We start from the raw sequence: 20,100 nt of genomic DNA on the forward strand, positions 1-20,100 counted from the left end.
TCTATCCGGCAGGTCATTGGACTTGTCGGATAGTATCAATCGAGCCCATCAGCGGCTCGATTGATATGGAAAGAAAGTGCTGTGTATGCCCAGCATTATGCTAGATACACACCATGCGTTTTCGCGTTCGATGCGGCCGTCGATACGCGTCGATTCTATTATTTCCGACATGTCCGATTGAAGATTCAATGGATCATTAGGTCGATTTGCCATACTTTACATGGCAATCGACCTAAAAATCATCGAAATTCGTTCGGAAATGCTCGGAAATAATCGAATCGACGCGTATCGACGGACGCATTCGACGTGGAAACTCATGGTGTGTATCCAGCATTAGATTATTTTCTGTAGAGACTGGTCATTATCTCTGGTGCATTGTCTTCTGGTTATCTCCTCCTGAGTAGAACAATACCTAATTGCTTGGCAGATAGATGGTTGGATAGATAATTTCCAACATGTTGGAAATTATCTATCTGTCAGGAAAAAATTGTATGGTACAGCACAAAGGGGCCCGTACACTTATACGATTTCCCGCCGATATACAGCAGATTCGATCACTGTGATCGAATCTGCTGTGAAAGCGTTGCGCAAATGCTGACCGAACGATCGATTTCTGTCCAAAATCGATCGTTCCCGTCTATCTGTCCACGCTGAAGATTTCACTCGATTGCCGGCAGGTTGGCAGTGCATCGATGGCAGCATTCGAATGACCGACGGTAGCGGCAATAAATTACCTGTTCTGCCGGCGCATGTCCCCACTGTCCCTTCTCGCTCTGGGCTCCGGCTGGCTTCACTTCTTCCTGTCCTGACAGGAAGTTTAAACAGTAGAGCGCCCTCTACTGTTAAAACTTCCCCCGACAGGAAGTAAAGTAAAGCTGGAGCCCAGAGCGGAGAATAGACAGCGGAGACCGGGGGACTCGTGCCGGCTGGATCAGGTAATGTATGCGGGGGGGGGGGATACGGGCGGCAGCTCCACAGATTGTGAATCTGTTTCATAGTGAAATCGATTCAAAATCTGTTTGCAGTGTAGGCAGCCAATAGATTCCTCTTTGATCAGATTTGATCACAGAGGGATCTATCTGCTGGTCGATCTGGTGGCAATCGACCAGTGTATGGCAGCCTTTAGGGCTCTTTCACACAGGCAGCTGAGAAGCGGTGAAGTCACTGCCTGTCAGCTGCTCTCCTGCAACGGCCGGGCTAACTCCCCCCCCCCCCCTTATTTACGCTAATAAAAATCAATCTTCATCTGATCGGTTGTTCGCATTGCAAGAAGCTGTGAAACATACACATGCCTTTGTTCAGAGGTAACGATGTAATGCGCTGGAATAACCTCTGGAAGCAATATGAACTGAAAAAAAGTTTTGGTGTTTTTTTTTTTGTGTTTGTAGAAGACATTACATCTGCAACCTCTACAGTTCAAATGGGGTGAAGGAGGAATTTCCCAGAGACCCTCATGTGCATAGATAATCCACTTACTCCAAGTCAACAGTCTACCCAATTGACACTCATTAATCAATCATGCAGGTGTTAATGCTTAACTGAATGTGTGTATAGTCTGTTCAGATGACAAAGGAACAGTATTGTATGATAATGATAAATGATGAAATCTCAGGAATCCAATCACACTCACTGCATCCGAGCGGCGGGAGGGTCTGACGGACCTGTCGTTGCCGGAGGTAGTGCGTGGGTACGCCCCTTAACCTCCTTGGCGGTAATCCCGAGCTGAGCTCGGGGTATGCCGCCGGAAGTCGCCGCTCAGGCCCTGCTGGGCCGATTTGAGTTCTGAAAAAAGCAGCACACGCAGCCGGCACTTTGCCAGCCGCGTGTGCTGCCCGATCGCCGCCGCTCCGCGGCGATCCGCCGCGTGCAGCGGCGAAAGAGGATCCCCCCAGCCGCCCGAGCCCAGCGCAGCCGGAACAAACAGTTCCGGCCGGCGCTAGGGGCTGGATCGGGCGGCTCTGACGTCAGGACGTCGACTGACGTCCATGACGTCACTCCGCTCGTCGCCATGGCGACGAGGAAAGCGAAACAAGATAGGCCGCTCATTGCGGCCTATCTTGTTACTTTCGATTGCCGGAGGCGATCAAAAGTACGCTTCCGGAGCGCCCTCTAGTGGGCTTTCATGCAGCCAACTTTCAGTTGGCTGCATGAAATATTTTTTTTTTAATTTAAAAAAAACCCTCCCGCAGCCTCCCTGGCAAAATAAATAAACCGCCAGGGAGGTTAAGACGCGTACACATGCCATACCGCTGCAAACGATGGGTCCATCAGACCCTCCTGCTGGGCGGACTTTCAGCCGACAGTAGCACGTGTGTACACGCTGTTGGCAGACTCATAAGGCTGTTTCTGAACGATCCGCTTAGTGGACTACATGCAATTTCGATTTCCGATGGTTTTTTTTTTTTTTTTTTTTTTTTTTTTTTATATATAAATTTATTTATGCGATTTTTACATGCAATTCCAATTTCGGAATTGAAATTTACAGTGTAAAAGAAACCTGAGAAGATTTTACAATTGGCAAACATTGATTAAATAACTTATAAAATACCGTATTTTTCGGACCAGAAGACGCACCTTTTCTCCCCCAAGCATGGGGGAGAAAGTCACTGCGTCTTATGGCCGGAATGCTGGGTACCAGGAAGAAATTCCTACGTGTAAATTCAATTTCCCGGTGCCCCTGATGCAACTACATTATTTCTTATGTGCCCACCTGTGACCCTGCGGCAGTTCCATTACTTCGTATGTGTCCCTGCAGCAGTTCCATTACTTTGTATGTGCCCGTGTCATCCTTTGTGCATGCATGTGTCCTGCGGCAATTACCTGTTTAGGGGTCCCCTGTTTCCAGAGGGGGACACAAGGGAGACACTAAGGGCTTGATTCACAAAAGCGTTCTAACAGTAAGCACGCTGGTGAAAAGCCCCTTAGTGATAAAATAAACTTGCGCGCAAAGATTTTCGTGTAAAGTTTTACGTGCGTAAAGTGTACGCGCGCAACGCCATTCAACCCTACGCGCACCGGACTTTGCACGCGTAAAACTTTGCGGGCATAACTTTGCGCGCAAGTTTTTCCCTCAAAGCGGTGCTAACCTACTTAGTGCAACGCTTATCACGCCCAAAAGTCTTTAGGCGTGCTAAGTAGGTTAGCACCGCTTTGTGAATCAAGCCCTAAATGTACAAAGAGGACACAAGAGGTACAAGGGGGACATAATTGGGAGGGGGAGGGGGGGGAATCCACAAGACGCCCATTTACCATGGATGCACCAGGTTTACTATTTTTTTTTTTCCCCCCTGGTTTTTGCCCTCTAAACCTAGGTGCGTCTTGTGGTCCTGAGCATCTAAAGCTGGCCACTAACGGTCCAATTTCTAGAGAAAAATCGTTTGAGCGATCAGAAATTCTGATCGGACGAAAAATCGTTCACTACACCATCAACTAACCAAGCATTGCTTCCTATCTATCACGACCACCAACAAAATCCACATTTTTGTTCGACGAAAATTCATTTGGGCGACATTTTTTTCTCTCGTTCATAATCGATTGTGTCCACCAATAGAGATTATTTACAACCAATCCGATCAGAATTTCTGATCGCTCGAACGATTTTTCGCTAGAAATTGGACCGTTAGTGGCCAGCTTTATGGTCCGATAAATATGGTGATATGCTAAAAAATAAACTGTATTCATTATGTTATATTCAGTAAAGTTTCAAAACATGTTTTTTTCTGCCGCTGGGGAAGTGTGCCTTCCCCAGCCTGGCAGGTTATGCAGAGCAGCGCAGGGTGCTGTCATATTTACATGTTCCGGACGGCTGGATCAGCTTTTCCTCTCCTCCACTGGCAGTGCTGCAATGCCGACATCCTCTTCTGAGTTCTGATCACCTGATATGACGTGATTGTAACCCTGGGGATATTGTCAGTGATGTGTCTTTCATCACCCCTCACCCACCACCGGCAGCACTGCCATGCTGATATCATCCCCTGGGTTATGATCACATGCAATATCATGTGATCGGAACTCAGAAGAGTATGCCGGGAGTGCAGAGCCGCGGATGGATGAAGAGAAGCCGATCCAGCAACCCGTTACAGGTAAATATACAGAAGCCCCCTGCGCCGCACTGCATAATTGCATTAGGAAGCAAAATGGCTTATACCGTTAGAAGACGCCTTGGCACGCATTATCTTACCCTAAAATAGTGGTGCAGGGCTCTTAACAGGTTAAAATTGCTTTATGGCTGTTAACTTCTCTGCGACCGCCTAATGCCAATTGGCGGCCACAGAGGGTCTCTGTCATTTCTCCATGACACCATATGGAGTCATCTCGCGAGGAGCATGATTTGACGGAAGCTTGCACGTGTGCGAGCTCCCGTCAGTAAACACAGGGGCCGCAGCGATCAGCCAGCGATTTGACACTGATAGGCTGTTATTTACATTTGTAATAAAAAAAAAAAAATGATATAGCGCTGAGATCTTGCGCAGCGCTATACAAAGGATTGCCTTGTCACTTAACTGTCCCTCGGAGGGGCTCACAATCTAATCTCTATCATAGGCATATGCCTATGTATGTATAGTGTAGAGTATGTATGTGTTAGGAATCAGGAGGCTGTTGACCTCACCACTGATATAGAACCACCCCAGCACAGAGTCTAAGTGACCACGGGTCTTCACCAACGCCCCCTAATAGAGACGCTGGAACACCCCCCTAGTGGGGATACCGAACTTCGCTGCCTAGTGCCCACCAGGTTGCGCTGGAAATAGCTCCACAGTGATTCGGAGAACAGGTGGACACTGCTGGGTGTAGGACTGATGCGGAGAGACTTAACCTCCCTGGCGGTAAGCCCGAGCTGAGCTCAGGCTATGCCGCGCAGGAGGAGATCTCAGCCCCTGGTGGGGCGATTTTCACCATTTAAAGTGCTGTACGCTCAGCTAGCACTTTGCTAGCCGCGCGTACAGCTTGATCGCCGTCGCTCTGCGGCGATCGCCTGCACGCAGCGGCGGAAGAGGGCCCCCCGCCAGAGCCCTGCGCTGCCCGGACCAATGAGTTCCGGGCAGAGCTATGGGCTGGATCGGATGCATCTGACGTCAGGACGTCGGCTGACGTCCATGATGTCATTCCGATCGTCGCCATGGCGACAGGAGAAGCCAAACGGGAGCACGTTATATACGCGTTCCCCTGTTTGCTATTGTTGCCGGCGACGATCGAACTAGAGGGACACATGCGCCCTCTAGTGGAGTTTCATGTAGCTACCACTCTGGTAGCTTTACATAAAACATTAAAAAAAAAATTTGGATTTCTGCAATTTTTGCAGAAAAAATAAACCGCCAGGGAGGTTAATCCACAGGGCAGGCAGATATCAAGGATGGTCGGGGTCACAAGCTTAAGGTCAGGGCAGGCGGAGATCAAGGTTATCGAGGTCACAAGCCAAAGGTCAGGGCAGGCGGAGATCAAAGGTAGTCGAGGTCACAAGCCGGGTCACAACAGGAAATCAGATAATCAACAGGTAAAGCACTGGGAACACTAGCCAAACTGCCAGAACAAGCAGCACTGCAGTGAAGGGCAGTGCTGCTTAAATACTGGTGGCCATTGATCGCCAGAATTAACGCATGCGCAGTGCGCAACGCTCTGCGCGCCCACACTCTTGCGCAAGCACTGTGCGCCATCTTGTGTTGAGAGGAACTACAAGGCCCAGCGTTCCTCCGTGCGTAGAGACACCTGCTTGGGCATGCTGAGAGCCACGAGCCCGGTGAGAATGACAGTAATGAAAGGGGAATATATATATATATATATATATATATATATATATATATATATATATATATATATATATATATATATATATATAAATACCAAGGGGTAAGCAGCACAAACCAAATTTTTTTATGCAATTCTATGCAAAGCATGCACGCAGCACAGGAGGTCCCCAACCTCCATAAGAAATATATAATTACAGAGGGGCTGCAGCACACAACAGGAAACAGTGACAGGGGCTCTTGGTTACGCTTTAACGCGCTTAAGCTCACCAACTGCGCCAAAGTGTCCCCGATCTGGTGAGTCCTACTCTACCATGCATAATGCCAGTTTTTATAAGCAGTCTAGTGGGAACTAAACCAAAAACCCAAGAGTCAACTAAATGGGAAAAAAAAGAAATTAAAAACACCTTACCTTTCACTAGCTACCAAATGAACTCTCTGAACATGTGCAATGCACTAATTTATATGCTTAACTGTGCTAGAGGTGGGTGTGGTTATGCAGGCTTACAGGGGATAATTATAAATAAATACCAAGGGGTAAGCAGCACAAACCAAATTTTTTTATGCAATTCTATGCAAAGCATGCACGCAGCACAGGAGGTCCCCAACCTCCATAAGAAATATATAATTACAGAGGGGCTGCAGCACACAACAGGAAACAGTGACAGGGGCTCTTGGTTACGCTTTAACGCGCTTAAGCTCACCAACTGCGCCAAAGTGTCCCCGATCTGGTGAGTCCTACTCTACCATGCATAATGCCAGTTTTTATAAGCAGTCTAGTGGGAACTAAACCACTAGACTGCTTATAAAAACTGGCATTATGCATGGTAGAGTAGGACTCACCAGATCGGGGACACTTTGGCGCAGTTGGTGAGCTTAAGCGCGTTAAAGCGTAACCAAGAGCCCCTGTCACTGTTTCCTGTTGTGTGCTGCAGCCCCTCTGTAAATATATATATATATATATACATATATATATATATATATATATATATATATATATATATATATATATATATATATATATATATATATATATATATATATATATATATATATATATATATATAATTTTTTTTTTTTTTAAATTGCTACTTTTTTTTAATGAAAAAAAAAAATCACAGCAGCAATCAAATCCCACGAAAATACAGCTCTATTTGTGAGGAAAAAAGGAGGTAAAATTCATTTGCTAAGTTGTATGAGCGAACAGTAAACCGTTTCATTTGTGAAGTGCCGAATTGTAAAAAAATGGCCTGGTCACTGGGGGGTTATAAGCCTCTGGTCCTCAAGTGGTTAAAACCATGCTATCAAACCCATGATAGACCGCATACCCACTCTAAGCAGGCCCAATTGCCTCATGGTTGCTTTGGCCCACACCTTCACTTTTCAGTTCAGTTTTTGTAAATGACAGGAATAGAAATGTGGGTGGGGTAATCTGATTGCAGATAGTGGAGCATTTTTGTCCTCCCTCATTATAGAAAATGACAGTGTAGAAGGTATTCAGTTTCTTTGTGAGCTTCCAGTCAACAGGTGTGACGGTACCTCTGAAGCCAAGGCAAGCTTTAAGCTGGCCATACACTGGCCCGATTTGCCGCTGTTTCGACAACAGATTAGATCACTGGGATCGAATCTGCTGCCAATCGTTCGCGCTACATGCCGAATTTTGATCCATTTCGTCTGATCCCGTCGATCGCCCGCGGGTAGGGAGCACGTCGCTAGCGGCGTTCGAGTGCCCGACGACCGACTCAATAGAGCGGCAATACATTACCTGCTCCGCCGGCGTGACTACCCCCGGTCACCGCTGCTCCGTGTCCGCGCTGGTCTCCGGCATGCTTTAGTTCCTCCTGCCCGGTAGGAAGTTTAAACAGTAGAGGGCGCTCTACTGTTTAAACTTCCTGCCGGGCAGGAAGAAGTAAAGCATGCCGGACCTGGAGACCAGAGCGGAGAAGACAGCGGAGACCTGGGGACTGGAGTTGCGCCAGCGGAGCAGGTAATGTATGCGGGCGGGGGGGAGCGGCGGCAGCACCACCACCACCACAACAGATTGTGAACGGTTTCAGGCTGAAATTGGTTCACAATCTGTTTGCAGTAAAGGTAGCCATACGATCCCTCTCTGATCAGATTCGATCAGAGAGGGATCTGTTGATCGAATCTGATGGCAAATTGACCAGTGTATGGCTACCTTTATACCACATTTTTACACCTAACTAAAGAACTTTTACCTAGAAGGTGCTGCCTATATCCTGTTTCATGCTTTGTAGTTATATTGAAAATCTTAAGGCAAATCTGTCACAATGAATAACATTGAAAACTGAGAACATGATATAAACATAGACAAATGGTTATCTTTACTGAAATTGACCAGTAGTTAATGTTGGCTGCTGAGATCATAAGAAAAATTTAAATTAGAAGTCATTCTCTATAAGTCAATAAAGTCAGAATAGGAAGGAATAGGAAGTGGAGAAGGCAGTGTCAGGGCTGTGCTTTATGGTAAAGTAGTATTTCTGCATATTCATTTAGTTTCTTACATCATAGGAGTTACATACGGTTTTGACTTGCAGTTTTCCTTACAAGTACTCTCTCATGTATTTCTCTCATCATGCTTAGTGTCTTGCACAGGTTCTCCTTACAAAAACCATATAAAGCACTGTGAAGAGAAATGACATAAAAGTTTCTTCTCACCCTCTTTCCCAGCTCCTACCCCACACCCTTGAGTACTGACATATACCTAATATGTAATGATTTAAAACCTGCTGTGAGTAACTTTAAGTTCAATGTAGCCATCAACAAACTGGTAGGCTCCTTGCTCTGCCCATGCCATGCCCACTCCCCCTCATGCTGTTGGAACTTCAACCTCTAGTGGATGGGGCAGCAAAAGTGCTAGACACTACGCCACGTAGTGGTTAGCACTTTTGCCTTGCAGCGCTGGGTCCCCCGTTTGAATCCCAGCCAGGTCAACATGTTCTCCCCGTGTCTGTGTGGGTTTCCTCCGGGCACACAGTTTCCTCCCACATCCAAAAAACTTACAGCTAAGTTAATTGGCTTCCCCCTAAATTGGCCCTAGACTGATACATGCACTACACAGTACATACATAGACATATGACTATGGTAGGGACTAGATTGTGAGCCCTTCTGAGGAACAGTTAGTGACAAGACAATATACTCTGCACAGCGCTGCTTAACATGTTGGCACTATATAAATACTTAAGGAATGGGGAGGGAGCAGAGTGGAAGCTGCTATGCCTTTCTACTGCATCCTGACTGGGAGAAGTGGTAAGTGTCAGCATGGACACGACCTACCTGGAGGCAACACTCCACTGACTGTGGAAAACAATATGGGGCAGCACTGATCTGTTGACACAGTGGCATGCTTGCCTGTAGCATAGTAATAAACTTGTAGAGCAGGGGTGTATAAACTTTTCCAGGGCCATATCATTGTTCTTGAGAGCGCTAGGGCGAAGCATGTGGTTTCTGTGCACAGCGATCACCACCGGGCGCCAAAACCAGGTGCCCCATAGCCGCAAAGTAATGCTGTGTGGGGAGCGCAAGGGTAATTCGGGCTCCGGCGATTGCTGGACCTTAAATTACATCTCCCTCTGAGTTGCGACGGGGAATAGTATTTAACGGCGCCGGAAAGTTTTGCGGCAGCAGGGAGAGCCGTCATTCATCTCTCCCAGCACTCAACTCAGCAGCGACGGGTACATACGTACACTGCTAGGGGGCCAAACCATTTAGATTAAACACACGTTATGCTGAATGCCATTAGGTACACTATGCCTGTGACATCTTGTCAAATAAAACGTTTCCATGAGTAATAACCCATATACCATGTGCAGTTAGCACAGTGGTAGCTTCTAATTAGTGGAGGTTACTGCTGCTGGCACAGTAGTAGCTGCTAATTAGTGGCTGTTACTGCTGCTGGCACAGAGGCGGCTGGTAATTAGTGACTGGTACTGCTACAGTGCTGGCTGATCACGTGCAGACAGGGAAAGGGGGAGGTAGAGTGGCAACCCAAGGTGGTCCCTGCATGCTGCACCGCAGCTATGGCCTGCGAGTCACATGGAATTGACAGCTGTAGAGAACTTTGGGGGCCATCAGAAAATGCTCGGTGGGCTACATTTGGCCCCAGTCTGGACTTTGGACATGCCTGTTGCAGTGCCTACAGCAAGCAATCCAGTATAAAATGCAAGTGACATAGGGCCTGATTCACAAACATTTACTTTGTCCTGATATCATATGCAAGTGTTGGCATTACTTAGCATCGTAAATGTGTTATGCAGACAAAATATGCGTTACCGGCTAACTTGACACACGTAATAGGGGTAATACTTATGATGTTTGCATGAAGTGCTTACGGTATGCTGTTTACATTAGGTGCACTCTCAGCACAACGTAACTGTTTGTGAATCAGGCCCTGTGTCACTTGCACCTTATCCAGTTTAATCCACAAAGCAGTTTCCAGCTCTTGGAGACAAGAGTATGTCCAGAAATTCTGTTAAGCCCCATACACACACTCAACAGTGGTCTTTTATGCAGCACAATTATCAAGCAACTTTTGTTATGAAACAAGTTGAACAACCAAAAAAAAGTTGCTTGCTATTGTTCAAAGAACTGATAAGCCGTCAATCCAACAGTTGGATTGACGTCTTATCAGTCTTAACAGTTCTTTGAACAATAGCAAGCAACTTTTTTTGGGTTGTTCAACTTGTTTTCACAACAAAAGTTGTTTGATAATTGTGCCGCATAAAAGACTGCTGTTGAGCGTGTATCAAATCCTGTGTGCCGAAGGCAGCAATCAAGTGTCCAGTTTTTATCAACTACATGACAGAATAAATTAGCTCTAATGTTCGTATTTGTATGCCCTTGTATAGTAAACACCTGCATTACTTGAAGGTAATGGAAAGTAACTGAACAGTTTAAACCTGAAATAAGAGGGATATGGAGGCTAGCATATTTATTTAATTCACTAGAGCCGAATCCATTCCGAATCTGCAGCGTTTCCCCACAGGCGAGTTGGAGAGGGAAATGCTGGCTATTCAGGCAATGGCTTGCCATCCAAATCGCATTGCGATGCAATTCTGAACAGCATGCTACAGTTTCCCACAGCGCGCACTCAAATCCCTATAACCAGGCATGGCACGGCTAATCTATTTGGATGCATACTCTCATCACTGGAAATGACACCCCTGCTGCACATTCACACCTGAGAACTTGTAATAGTAACAAGGAAGAAAAAATGTCTAATTAGGCATCAGGTGTACTTACTTTTGTTGTCAGTGTTGTAGACATTGCTGGCTGTGTGTTGTTAATTTGATGGAACAGCAAATTTATTTACACAGGACACCCAACGAGCCACACCAGACACCAAGGAGGGGTTGCTACAGTTATCCCTGACAGGACGGCCCCTTGCCATTTAAAGTGGATGCGAGGAACTTTTACTCATTGCATAATTGTGCCCCTTACATACAGTAGTTTATAGGGCATTCCTCAAGCCAAATACTTTTGTTTTTTGCTTTAATACCCTAATTCCCTATAAACTAAAACAAGCCTTGCCCACCGCTCCTCCAGCGCCTAGGCATTTTGAGTCCCATGTAGCAAGTGCTCATGGGAGCTAAGTCTGGGGAGGAGGAGGCATTACCAGCCAGAGATTTCAGAGGCAAGGGGGCGGAGAGGGGAAGAGAGAGGAGTGGAGTGTGTAATGTAATGTCCCCCTGTGCCCTGTGTAATGTATACATTACCTGTCCGTGGCCTCCACTTGTCCCCCGCAGGCTTCTGGGATTCCTCCTCCACATACATGCACACCCCACGTGGTTTCCTGATAAGACGTGTGATACTAGGAAACCACGTGGGACGTGCGGATGAGGAATCCTGGAAGCCTGCGGGGGACAAGCGGAGGCTGCGGAGAGGTAATGTATACACTTTGGCACCGGGGGACATGACATTAGGGGGGAACAACGGTGAGGCGACGCACAGGGCCGATTTTACATTGATTTCCTGCTGAAATTGATTGGGAATCGTCCTGTGGTGTATGGGCAGCTGACAGATCTCTCTCATCAGATTTGATAAAAGAGAATTTTGTCTCTTGGTCGAATCTGCCCATACATCGCTAGATCTATGGGCACCTTAACTATATATTCATTTGAGGTTGTGACTTGATGTCTACCCAGCAACCAGCTTTTGTCTAGGACTTATCAGTCTCTGGTCAGACGACAAGGATGCCTGATGCATATCTAGTTTATATGTACGATATTATGCTTTTATAAACCTGTTGTAACAACTACGGAAACGTCAATGCTTTGCCTCTGAAGTTGTAACCAGTTTAACCTCCTTAGCGGTATACCCGACACTGTTTCGGGCATACCTCTCTCTGGCCTCAGGAGTCCCCCATGAAAAATGTTTGTAATCCAATGGCTGTAAAAGCTTTACCTAGCACTAGGCTAGCTAGTATAGGTAGCCGGCATCCTCCAATCGCCGCCGATTCCCCCAATCCAGCCAGTTAATAAATTACCTCAGTGACGTCATGTACGATCCTCCCCATAGCGAAGACCGGAGCTGTGCGGGGAGGCTGCGCTGATAGCTGGATTCAGGCTGGGTAATATATTAACTGGCTGGATCGGGGGATCGGCGGCGATCAGGAGGTGCCGGCTACCTGTACTAGCTAGACTAGTGCTAGCTAAACCTTTTACAGCCATTGGATCACAAATTATTCATGGGGGACTCTAAAACTGTAAAAAGTTAAAGGCCGCAAAATGCGGGTCAGGCATTATTTTGATATCGAATTTGAAAATAAAGCTTGTAATTACCGTAAAGACTGTGCTTTATAAATCCCACTGTGCTGTATTTGCTACGGACCTGTCAAACCCCTACATTATGTATAAGTTCTTTGTTTGTTTGTATGGTCAATATATTATGTCTGCCGGGCGGATCGCTCAGAAACAGCCTTATCAGTCCGCCGACAGACTGTACACACGCTCTACTGTCTGCTGAAAACCCGCCCAGCATGAGGTGCCGACGGACCCGTCGTTGTCTTCCGTCAGACATGTGTACGAGCCTTTAGACGCACGCACAGACAGACACACACAGGCGCAAACAAACCGACAAACATATATACATACACAAACATACAGGCACACGTAAGAGACGTGTACTTCTGGAATGGCAGCAGCACGAGGAGAGGATGCGGGTCCAGACAGGAAAGCAACAAATAATAATTAGGCGGGATGCACACACTTGCAGCTCTCCAGTCCGTTTGTCAACAGCAAAGAAAGATCTCGAATGTACCATGGAACAGCGCTGCTGCACCCTAGTTTGCTGCCTGAATCACGATTCTTGTTGCATGATGGTAATTCAGGCTGCAAACTCTAGGGGAAGGCATCGGTGTACACTAGTACAGGAGACCATGTTTCCCACACTCTCTGCCACTTTCACCCGACCTGCTGACATGAGGAAACAGAGAGCTGTGAGTGTGTGATCCCATTTCTTAATATCCACTGCTCTGCTGGCTGGCCCCACCTTCTCTGTATGTGCTGTCATAATAAGTGAGCTATGACAGCCTGCTGGGGGGTTACCAGAATTAGCTGGGCAGAGCACCTGGCTAATAGGGCTTGCAATAAGTCTATACACTGCTAAGTATAAAAGCACAGGAAAATCGCTTAGCAATTGTGCCAGTGTGTGGGGTTTTTTTTGGGGGTTTTTTTCCTGCAATTCAAAGGATTTTCCAACTCCTTTTTTTCCTCCCGTAACCACCAAACGCCTCAATTGCTCTGTGCACTTGACAGATCAGCCGATTTAATTGTAACGGAATCGCTATAGTGGAACATGGGAGACACACAATCACAATTTTTTTTCATTGGAAAATGGACCTATGGTGTCTGTACATGAGTGTTGTAATATATGTAGACTAATGCACAGTAGGCAGAGTCCAAACCATTTTATAGGTGACTCAAGTAGATAGTATTCAAGTGCAGATTTTGCAAAAATGGTGCAAGGGAAATTGAGCAAAATTGGAGCAAAGCATATGCAGATAAAGTAGTTGCTCAGAGTGACTACAGAAGCTTCTGCAAGAGTTTTGCATCAGCTTTGCTCCTGTTTTACCTGCAACTTTTTCCTCTCCCTCTTCAGTCATCTGTGCTACTAATCCAAATCTGTCACATTTCTTCTAACTCCTAAAATACCTCATCCACATCCTTAGCCCACCTAACCTACAATCATATCTGCATGCCCTACCCATTCCCACTTACCCTATCTGTGTTGTGAGGAAAGGAGAATGGCAGCACACAGCCTACCTACTGGGAGAGGGAGATGTATGAAGTAGCTGTAGGGCTGTATGAAGCTCAGGATCCTGACAGCCATCAACGCACACCAGCAAGAGGTAGAGTGGGAAGTCCAAGCTGCTTGACACCGACTGACAGGAAGTCTGCAAGGGGGGCGGAGTTACTATAGCCGAGACGCACAGACTACATGTTTGGCAACAACAACAACTAAAAGCCACTGCAACTGAGTGCCCGATGCCCGCCCTTTGGTTTGTTAGCAAAGCTGTACCTGCTTTGGGGTGCACCTCTGTACATACGCCACTGCATGCAGTCAGTGGGAGCGGACAGTTTAGCATCCGCTCCGATGGTCTGTTGTGGTGCGGCTGTAGCCTGAGACAGATGCATTACCACCATAGGCTATACGGTGAATGAATCCCATATATATATATATATATATATATATATATATATATATATATATATATATATATATATATATATATATATATATATATAAGCTGCTCACTGTCAGTTTTCAATGAGCTGAGAACGGACAACAAATGTCTGTTCTCAGCTCAAGTGAGATTAGAGAATTGAGTTTTCTTTGCTGTCTGTATTATACACTAGGATGTCACAGAGTTATTTTAGGCGATTAAAATCTACTGTATGCAACCAAGCCTTCTACTGCTTTACAACACATATTAGCACTTGTAAACCAGTGTCAGCTAGACATTATGACGGTAATAAACTTGATTAGCACCACTGTACACAGCTCCATAATTTAACAGTTCCAGGTTTATACAGTTGTGTCAACACTGAGGTAATATGGGTCTTCTTATCTTTTCACAAGTTAGCTGTGATGTGTTTTGAAATTATGTTGCAAAACCGGTTATGTCAAACCAAGGTATATAGCCTGAAAAAGCTAAAAACGAGGAGCAAATTTGAACAGTGACATTTGGTTCAAAAACAGACAATATTAAGCTGTCACTTGAGGCAGGTCAAAAGTCTGGGCAGCAATTCCCATGCAGTCACGCATTCTCGTCCTTTTGCCAATCTGCTTGTACTGTGGGGAATGCAATGGATGTGGGGAAGATTGAATCTGCTAGAGATTGATGCCAAAATGTTGCTGCCGAATTTTGATTTCCAGATGAAACCAATCAAAACCATCAATAGAGCATGCTGGAAAGGGGGGCGGTTGGGTGAACAGGGGTAATTGCGTTCGATTTTGGGAGGACTTGAAGGACCCCTGGCCGATCTCCCCCAATCTAAATGTGCTCCCCTTGGGCTGTTCAGATTGTTTGTTTGTTTGTATAAGACTTTACGCTCACCTGTCTGCCTTTGCACTCCTCCTGGAGAAAGGCGCTATACAAATACTGGAATTTTTAAAATGGAACTCCTGCCAAAATACTGATTACTTTTTGATTTTGAGTCGATAAGGGAAAGGCGACAACCTCTGTAATTTTTATATTGCTTTACACTTTTATAACTCTTAATTGCTGTTTCTTGTAACATTTAGCATTCGGACAGAAAGTGAAGTAAAATTAAAATAACTTATCAAAATCCTGTAACATTCTACAGGAAATTGAACTAAATATACCAATAAAGAATCCCGTTGTAGGACCACTATCAAAAATAGGAATTATTTTCCTGTTACTTCATGTTCTACCACAGGAACAGAAAGTGAAGTTAATTTTCTGTGGCTGGAATACCAGCAACGCTAAAAACCATGCAGAGGCACTAACTCAGGCATGGGCAAACTTGGCCCTCCAGCTGTTACGGAACTACAATTCCCACAATGCATTTGCCTTTATGTGTCATGACTGTGGCTGTCAGACTCCTGCAATGCATTGTGGGACTTGTAGTTCTGTAACAGCTGGAGGGCCAAGTTTGCCCATGCCTGCACTAACCCTTTTCCATTCATTGCCTGGAATAGGTTGTGGCTGGAATTCCATTTGAATATGTTGGTATTCTGTAATTTGGTCTAGTCTTTCTGTCAAATTATGTCACATTTAGCTCTTCTCTCTGAAATATTTGTGTACATTTGTAATCCTATATGTTAAAGGCTTAGGAAAAAAAATCAGAGGCAATATAAAAAATGTTTCCTCCCCCTAGCAACAGGTAGTATGCCTTCTGAATGGAATTCCTTCATAAACTGACTCAAATAGAGCTGACCCCTGATTTACCGGCACACTTTTCTGGGGTACTATCTAATATGATCTGCTGACTTCCTAATTCCAGATGCAGAAAAATGTTTTCTCTTAGGGGTGCCAACATAAACATCTTCCTTGTAGGCAAAATAACCCCTGTTGTGTTCTGTCAGAAGTGTTCCTTAGCAAAGACAAATGGGAAACAAGCAAGTCTGCATTTTGTCAACTGGAGATTAGCATTTGTGTACAGCTCACCACAGATTCTGGAATGTAGTAATGAAGTACATATGGTTTATTTTAGCTGAACATAAAACTACAGTTGTATGGCTGGGTTTCCAGAAATGCCATGTTTTAATATCTGGAAGGGCCTGTTTACACCAGCTGTGTTACCCGGTATTTGCATGTGGCTTACAGTACAAACAAAATACAGCATTATTGGAAAACCGGCTTTAATATTGTGGTCACAACATTCTGCATTTTTGGTGTATTGCCAAGCCCATGAAATACAGGCAACCACAAAACACTGCATGGCTACATGTTTAATTTGTTGCTGGCAGATCAGTAGCTTTGGTAAAATAATTAGATTGCTGTTGGAGTTTGGTGCATGTATATAACAGTTTTTTTTAGGCCTCATTCACTCCTAAAAACGCAAGCGTTTTTGTGCGCTTTTTTCCCCTTCCGGCGCTCCACTGCGCGCTGTGATTAGTGAAAAAGCACTTTTCTATGTGCTTTGCCAGAGCGGTTTTGAGATTCACTCCCTGACGCAAGTCAGGAAGTGAACTCTGACCCGGAAAAAAATAAATACAATGGATTTATTTTAAACAACGCGAACGCAATTGCCGCATAAAGCGGTTTTGTGAGCGTTTAGAGCTTTTCCTATACCTTCCATTATAGCAAAAAACGCCCCAAAAATGGTACAGGCACCACTTTGCTGAATGCACAGCGCACGAACCGCGCTGATATGGACCTTCTCATAGAGATTCATTGCACATTCGTTTTGTGGGCAATTTTAAAAATCGCCTGCGCTTGAAAAAAGGCCGAAAACGCCCCTAAGTGTGTGAAGCGACAGTGTCAGCATGCCAGTTAGGGAAGTTAATGAGTTGGGTTAATGTTTGGCATAAGGGTGACCGTATTCTTCTCAGCCTCAAGCTGCACATAGATTTTTTTTTCCCGTCAAATGCTGGAAAATCTTAGTACCAGCGAAATTGGAGGAACGTCGTGAACAATATTAACTACCGGTAAACAGTTTTTCAATGGAACATGATCTGCACTCCAAATCGGCAGTGTTGCTGTGATTCTAACCCTTTTTAAGCAAAGTCTTTGACACTTACTGCTGTGCTTCTGAAAGAATGAGGAAAAGTTGCAATGTTTTATTTTAGCATTTCAGAGGCTAGATTGAGTCTGGAATGGAGAGATTGTGTCTGTAGCAACAAGATGCCCAGTTGAGAGCTGTGTCAGATGCCTGGGGAGCAGCGATGGATTAAGATGATAATGGGCCCTAGGCAAAGTAGGCTTCTGCCCTTTTTGAAAAGCTTGTATGGGGACAAGGACTTAGGCCTAGTGCACACCAGAGCGGTTCTGCTGCGGTTTGCGATCCGCTTGCGGGTGCGGATCTGCTAGGGTAATGTATTTCAATGGGCTGGTGCACACCAGAGCGGGAGGCGTTTTGCAGAAACGCATACTCCCGGGCTGCTGCAGATTTTGGATTGCGGATGCGTTTCTGCCTCAATGTTAAGTATAGGAAAAAACGCAAACCGCTCTGAAAAACGGCACTTCAGAGCGGTTTGCCAGGCGTTTTTTGTTACAGTAGCTGTTCAGTAACAGCTTTACTGTAACAATACATGAAATCTACTACACCAAAAACGCTTCACAAAACCGCAAAATGCTAGCTGAAACGCTACAGAAAAAGAAGAAAAGCGTTTCAAAATCTGCTAGCATTTTGCGGATCTGCTAGCGGTTTTTGGTGTGCACCAGCCCATAGAGAAGATAACTAGGCCCAAGGACACCCACCACGCCCTAGGCACTTGCCTATTATGCTTTGTGGATGATCTGTCTCTGCTGGGGAGGGTTCCTGTTTTTCAGACAGTCACAGAAAGATGTGGGCCGAGGCAGAGACATGATAACTTGCTGTATTACCCTGGTATCCCACTGTTTGTCAGGATTCTATTAGCCATTTTTGTTCCATGTAGAAATATGACACGAATATAAAGGTATGGAATTGTGAACTGGCTAAAGGTGCTCTTTTCAGACAGTCTAAACACCATTATGCTGAGAGTTGTGCTTCATGTGAACCTGCTGATGTCTTTCACTTGACTTTGGGAGGTATGTAGAATGTGTTTACACTATGCAGGCCTACATTGCTGAATTTTGATTGGTAAACAGCTATCAGGTTGTCAGAGCAGAATGTATGATGAAAATGTTTATAACCATATCTCTGTGTAATATTATTAAGGGTCAACTAGAGGACAACGTCTTCAGCTGGGCGTGCACTGGAAGCCTGCCTTATTATAAGTCTTTGATGGCCTTGTTTCTTGAAGGAAGATAAGCACTAGTTATAAGAGTAGCTGCTTTTAATCAATGATGTTCCTGGAAGAGAACTTAGTTTCCTTCTGAAAAGCTAAGCTACAGTATGGTAGAAAAAACTCTACTAACTCTTCTGAGTCAAGGAAAAGTGCAGTTGTGCCTCTTACCATTGTATGTGTACTACATCTACATGGATTGACTGAAAAAAACATCTGTGGTTGAGTTTATTATTTTGATCATATCTGGCTAAAATGTTGTGCCACGCAGAAGATCAATCGTGTAATGGGATATGGTTAGTAGTGGGCAATGCAAAATATTGACTTGGACACATTTCCAGTACCCCCACTTGGGGGTTTGAATCTTTCTGATGCTCCCTTTATTTTTCTTCTAATGTTTTTTAAATTGTGCCCCAATGCCACCACCCTCAAATCTTTCAGCACAACCCACGACTGTACCTAACGAAGTCTGACAAGCTAGGTTGGTACCCCCTGTAGTGTTTCCCCATCAGACAAAACTGAGCAGGGGAAAACCATGCATGATATTTCTCATCCAGTTAATCAAGCAACAGGAATAAGGTAATACAGTACATTACACCTTTGATGCTGCAGGGAGGATGGGGGGTTGTGTTATTTAACTTTTCTTCTTACGTATTTTTAAAGTGTTTCTGAGACAACATGTAACATAAGACAAACGTGTATGTACAGTGCCAAACACATTAATAACCAGGCTGTATTCCTTTTTTATTTTGCTGCCTGAAAGGGTTTATTTCCAGGCATGCAAGTCTCTGTCTTGTCTGTACCTTGTGGGGAATATAGTAAACTTCACTGATAAGTGAGCCATAAAGAATTCTTGGCAGAATGCATCTCCCGAGGGCAGAGGAGAGATAGAAAAAGGTTAATAGTTCATATTGTACTAAAAGTGGATATCTAAAAAAAGTCATATTTAGGAGTAGGAGGATAAATAAAATTGTTTCTCATGTGTTTTATTTTCACCTCTGGTTCACTTCATAGACTTCATTCACCTGATCTGCCACTGATATTAATCAACATGCAAATCAGTATTGTTTGACAGATTTTGACTCGGATACAGGTGCCCACTCGGCTACATTCTACCCACATAGTTGTTACCCTGTGTGTGTGTCATTGCAACAGACACACACCAACAGTTAAATATGCATTTACTTTTTGTGGAAAGTGCTGCTGTAAAGGGGGCCTGCAGGTGCCCCCAGGGGGAGCTCATGAGCGGCAAAGAGGAGTGAGAAGCTGGGCATGTGCAGGGGGTAAATAACTGTTGGGTTTTGGCAGGTGAAGGCTAGTGAGGGGGAGGAGCCTTGGAAGCTGTTGAGACTGAGTTGATGATGCAGCAAGAAATGAGTGTGATATGGAGGATATAGAGCAGAGGCACACAAAAAAAGAGACCAGTCATTGGTGAGACAG

The 20,100-nt window shown here is 45.0% G+C and overlaps 1 protein-coding gene across 2 annotated transcripts in view; it reads left to right on the forward strand.

Moving 5' to 3' along the window:
• Positions 1-20,100, forward strand: part of LITAF (lipopolysaccharide induced TNF factor) — a 56,703-nt gene that overhangs the window by 15,548 nt on the left and 21,055 nt on the right. Inside the window, exon 1 of one of the 2 annotated variants that reach the window (XM_068246843.1) lies at positions 19,998-20,091. The exons of the other annotated variant lie outside the window; for it this stretch is intronic. The gene's annotated coding sequence lies outside the window, so the exon portion shown is untranslated. Of the gene's footprint in view, positions 1-19,997; positions 20,092-20,100 lie in introns of those variants that run through there. 2 annotated transcript variants of the gene reach the window in all.

Source organism: Hyperolius riggenbachi, chromosome 7, assembly GCF_040937935.1.
Source record: "Hyperolius riggenbachi isolate aHypRig1 chromosome 7, aHypRig1.pri, whole genome shotgun sequence".
Lineage (NCBI taxonomy): Eukaryota > Metazoa > Chordata > Amphibia > Anura > Hyperoliidae > Hyperolius > Hyperolius riggenbachi.